This window comes from Echinops telfairi, unplaced genomic scaffold, assembly GCF_000313985.2.
Source record: "Echinops telfairi isolate 266 unplaced genomic scaffold, ASM31398v2 ScPeMD7_2;HRSCAF=8, whole genome shotgun sequence".
In the NCBI taxonomy this organism is placed as follows: Eukaryota; Metazoa; Chordata; class Mammalia; order Afrosoricida; family Tenrecidae; genus Echinops; species Echinops telfairi.
The window spans coordinates 76,499,408-76,504,932 of NW_022103898.1; the positions used below are offsets into that span (position 1 = coordinate 76,499,408).

General features: G+C 46.6%; 1 protein-coding gene across 1 annotated transcript in view; it reads left to right on the forward strand.

The window, feature by feature from the left end:
• LOC101657590 (retinol dehydrogenase 16-like) overlaps positions 1–5,525 on the forward strand; it is a 93,174-nt gene that overhangs the window by 63,380 nt on the left and 24,269 nt on the right. The window lies entirely within an intron of this gene.

The window sequence follows — 5,525 nt, forward strand, 5'->3', positions numbered from 1 at the left end:
CACACACACACACACACACACACACACACACACACACACACGTCACGTCTGGATCCTCAGTCTTCCATATAACCTTAAGCTTTGTTGAGCACCTTCTATGTATCAAACAGGAATTTCCTTGAACTATCTCGTACTTCCTAGGACTGGAGCTCTCAATCTTTTCGCTATTTTATCTTCCTCTATGATAGGTATAGGAGGCACACTGGCTCGGTGAGTGAAGAATTGGCTTGCTAATGTAAGGTCGGAAGTTCAAACCCACCAAGCACTCTGGGGGAGAAAGATGAGGCTGCTTGGACTTCAAAGCATGTGCAGAAATTCATCATGATTCCTGTGCTATGTGTTGGTTGGAGATGGGAGGTACTCACAGTCATCTTAATAAAACTCCAGCCTGGGAAAAAAGAGTAATATGGTCTCCAGTGAATTTTAACTTTGGGGCCAATGTATTGCAATATCATATACCTTATAACTTGCTGATCCCCCCCCCCCATTCATTCTGTATGTATTTACTGAGAAAGTGACAACACTAGTTCTGAATTATGAAAATCTAGATTAGAGTTGTCCTAAGAGAGTACAGGACTAGGCACTAGAAGGACCTGGGAAGTGGCTGGGAAATAGTGAGACTGGGGAAAGTCAATGGTATCTGAGCAATCACAAACAAACCAAAGAGCAGGGTAGGCAAGCTGACGTAAAATAGATTCAAGAGCAGATACAAACTGGAACACTATTGAGACTCCACCACAGCAAATCTGTAGGGCAGCACAATCCTGCAGACAAGGCTGTGACTAGAATCCCATACCAGATGTAGCCTTCAGTGTCTAACAAAGACATGTGCCACCGCTGGCCCCCACACCCACCCAAGGGCTTCATGGACCCCTTCTGTGCTGGATGCAGAAGAGGCAAGGTGTGACCCACCTCTGAGAAGAGTAAGTCATCCTGAACTGTGCTTTGGGCTTTGGGAATCTGATGGTCAATCAGCTGACCTGAGAGTCTTGAGGGTCCTGCGTGCTTGTCTGACAGAGCAGGAGGCTGAGCATCTGAGGCACGGGGTGTGTCAGACAGACGAACGACAGTGACAGTGAGCACCCCTGCAGCCACCCACTGGGTAAAGGAGAGGGCTTTGTCTGGTTCTTTTCTCTGTGTAAAGTGGAGATCTTTCTTCTGCTTACCTAGAGAAATTCCCAAGAAAATCAGATTTTTGTGTGCTTGAAGTTTGAACTTTCAATAGTAGAAGTCCTGGAGGGCCCAGGCAGAACTTCTGAAGGGACTGAAGCTGACCACCAATGTTAGATAAAGCTACCTTCACTCAGGGCGGACTCTTGAAAGGACTGGGGCAGTCTGGAATGCAACCTGAAGGCTTGGCTTGTGTGGTGGAAGCCTCCATCGTGCTCCAGTGTCACCATATGCACATTTTCTTTCTTTCTTCTTCTTTTTAAAGTTTTACTGGTATATACTTCACATATCACAATTTAATCGTTCAATCTTTTTAAGAGGACAATCACAACAATAATTTATTTCAGATCAATTTCTTCTTGCACTCATTGTTGTTAGCTCCCCGTTTCCCCACATCTTCCCCTTCCATGTCTGTGGGTAATTATTAATCCAGGCACTGCCTCAATAGATTTACCTATCCTGGGTTTCACATACAGAAAATCTTATAAAACACTAACAGAAAACAAATAACAAATATCCAACAACAATGACAGAGAAAACTTCACTCAAAGAGAAAGTACAAAATATTCAAAACTGAAGCACTTTTAAAATGGGTTAACGGGGAGATCAAATGATGAGATATTACACTGTAATCTAACTACATCTGCCATTATCAGCTTTACAATGCTTTCTGTCTGAGAGCAAGGCTATTCACATCCCTGGACTATGTCCAGAGAGACCCTCCTGAGGCTTAATCCATGTGTGGACCCTGCAGATGAAGTTTGAGCTTCTATAGCCATCTATAAGCTTCTGAAACCTGGGTGTCCACAATTTAAGCTCTAATACCAATCTCTCTTTAGGATTTGGGGTTTATTATTTATAATCTTTGGATTCCACAGGCTGGTGTGTTGCTTCCATGTGGACTTAGTTGGAATCTCACTTAGACAGTTGCTTGTTTGAGGACACGCCTTTAAGACCCTAGATGTTATTCTTTCTGGTAGCTGGGAACCATCTGTTTCTTTGCCACACTTTGCTTAGCACACGTATCTTCAGTGATCTCTTCATGAGGGCTAGCAATGTCCTTCTTCATGATATAAAAACAAGGGCATGCTCTTAGGAGCATCCTGGTAAAAGCCAAAAATAAAAACACAAACTGCAGTTTTTGTGGTAAAATTAGGTGCCTCGGCTGATATTCGGGTCAATTTATACTCGACATACAGTATGTCCTTTGGACCCAAGATTCATGTGCTGAACCTTCTTGATCCAGAAGACAGAACGCTGTGACACTGGAGAAGAGAGGAGACAGCAAGCCCCAGTGGCAGAGAATCAGAGGGGCAGAGGCAGCAGGACCACAAGACTGGCAGCAGATAGGCTGATGTTTCCTAACAGAGTCCGTGATGGGCTCTGCTGTGAGCTCCCCTAGGTCTGACTCCTGAAGAGGTGTCCTTGAAGGTGTGGCCTATATAAGCAATCCCAGTCAAGAGCTTGTTTATTTCTTGCTGGGTCTGGATCTTCCATCTGATTCATCAAGCTCCAGTTCTTGACCTGACTTGATTTGAGTCAATGACCCACAATATTGTCTAAAGCCCATGGGAGCCATCAATGGTCTCTCATCTGACCTGCACCACCTTGGATTCATCTGCCTCTGCAGCCACCAGCCTACAATCTTCCTGCTTCTTGGCTTGTCAGCTGCTGCAGCTACTGGAGTCAAGAAAAGCCTCCAGTTTAACATTTGTCCCACAGACTTTTACTGGACTGGATTTACCCATGGCTACAATCGTATGAGCCATTGTCTTGTCATAACTGTCTATCTGTCTAGTTTTGCTTTTTTAGAAAACCAAGTCAGTCACAGATATCTTACAATCAGTTTGTTCTCTTTGTGAAAAGGTAGATGTCTTTGTTCAGATTACGAATGTAATCATTGTAGAAAGTAAAGGACAAGGGAAGAATAATTCACTCCACTCGCAGCACTCAGAGTTAATTGTTTTCTAGATCATGTACACTGCAATCATTTTAAGTCCCTTCCAAAACATGATGTTCCGGTTTGTGAACAGCTAGTATATTTTTTAAAGCAATCTTATAGTTTTGCTTGCTGAAATTATTCCCGAGTGTACCTGGCATAAATAATGTCTTGGTAAAGATCTCTGTAAATAAAGGCATGCTCACATTCTCTGATATTACTGATCAAAATCAAACAATTAAATTAAATACTATGCATTTTCTGACATCAGAGGTGAGGGGCAATGGTTTCTTTCCCAGGATTACTCCAATAGGCTGGTTATCACTGGATTGGACACAAAGGTAGGAAGGATTACAAGATGTACATAAGAGAATGACCCAAACACACACATACACAATGAGCAACAAAATTGCTGTTCCATTTTATGTTCTTCTGTGGGAAGGTGCTAGAGATGTGGATGCTTTCTGGCATTCTTCCCAGAGGCTGTGTGAGAACTCTGGTTGGCTGGCTCTCTTCTATATGCTACTACCTCTTGAAGTTTAGGAACCCCTGACCTTGCTGCTGGGGGTGAACAGCCTATGTATGGTCTAACCCAGAGCTGCCACTCCAGGGTGCTGACTAGCTGGGGGGGCAGCAGGAAAGGCGCTGTAAAAGAAGTGCAGTATAAGCCAGTCCTCACCCAGCCCTCACAGCAGGCCCTCCGCTTAGGGCCTCCTCCCCCTCCTCCCAAGCTTCTGACTAGGGAGGGAGCCAGGGTGTGTGGTGGATCTGGGCAGGGTTGGAGCCCAGTGGAGGCAGAGTCTGCAGAGGGTGTAAGGCCCAGGGAGGCTGCCTTCCACCCTTTCCTTTGCTGATCTGACCCTTTCTGAGCAGCATGGAGTCTGTGAGTGCCCGCTGGCAGCTCTCCCTCCCTCCCACAGCCCACATCTTTGGTTCCCATAGGGCTCGGTGTATGCCTCCTTCGTTTCTACATCCTCCACATGCCCCACCTGTGTCCAGACTTCTAGGGGGCTGCATGCAGGGTACTTCTGGAAATAGTTTGGTGCAATTAATCCCCACCAAGTGGCTGCCCATTGGGTTACTACCCAAAAGGCTAGCTGTTCGAAAACCACCAGGTGCTCCATGGGAGAAAGATGAGGCTTTCTATTCCTGCAAAGAGAGACCAGTACCAGTACTTGGTAAAGTAGTGGGGCATCCAAAAAGAGGGGGACCAACAAGGTGGATTGACACAGCCGCTGCATTGATGGGCTCAAACGGGTGAACAATTGTGAGGATGGTGCAGGGCCAGTAAGTGTTTCCTTGCGTTAGGTGGCATTGGGTGCCCTAGAGCTGGGACCGACTAGACGACACCTAAAAACAACAACAGAGTTACAGTCTCAGAAAGCCCGGGGGCAGTTCTACTCTGTTCAATAGGGTTGCTATCAGCTGGCATCCACTCGATGGTGGTGAGTTCAAGGTTGAATGACGGCTTTCAGGACCTCCCATTTTACTTTCCTGGGCCTCAGCGTTGTCAGAGGCCCCATCGTGGATGGAGAAGGGGGAAAGGGTAAAGAGAGGAGACACCATTAGGCTGAGCTGAGGTTCCCATGAGAGACAACTCAGCCCAAGTCCAGGTCTAGATTCTTGAGCGCACCACCAGAGGCGTGTACTGAGCTCCAGGCTGCAGGAGATGCAGGTGTGCAGCTTTAAGCTGGCCGGGGTCTCTTCCCAGACCCAGCAGGGCTGCTGCCTGTGTTGGGCGGCCCCCTGCTCTGAGCTCCAGGCTGCACAAGATGCAGGTTTGCATCTTTAAAAAAAAATTATTTTATTGGGACTCATACAATTCATCACAATCCATACATACATCAGTTGTGCAAAGCCCACTTATACATTTGTTGCCCTCATCATTCTCAAAATTCGCTTTCCTCTTGGGTTCCTGGAATTAGCTCAGGTTTGCATTTTTAAGCCTGGCAGGAGTCTCTCCCCAGCCCAGGCAGGGGTGCCTGTGTTGGGCCGCCCCCTGCCGGAGACTCGGAAATATGCAGTCCACCCACCCCTTAGGAATCACTGGATTTCTGTTCCCACCTCTCACCTCCCTCTAAGGCTGCAGAGAGCCCTCCCTGGTGGTGTAGTGGTTACTTGTTGTGCTGCAAGATGGAAACCACCTGGGCAAAAAGAGGGGCTTTCTACTCTCGTAAAAAGTTCGAGTCTCAAAGAACAAAAAATCAAATTGTGAAGGAGGGGGAGTGCAGATTGGGGACCCAAGACCCATCTGTAGGCAACTGGACATCCCCTTACAGAAGGGTCTCAGGGAGATGAGCCACTCAGGATGCAGTGTAGCAATGATGAAACATACAACTTTCCTCTAGTTCTTAAATGCTTCCTCCCCACCACTATCATGATCCCAATTCTACCTTACAAATGTGGCTAGACCAGA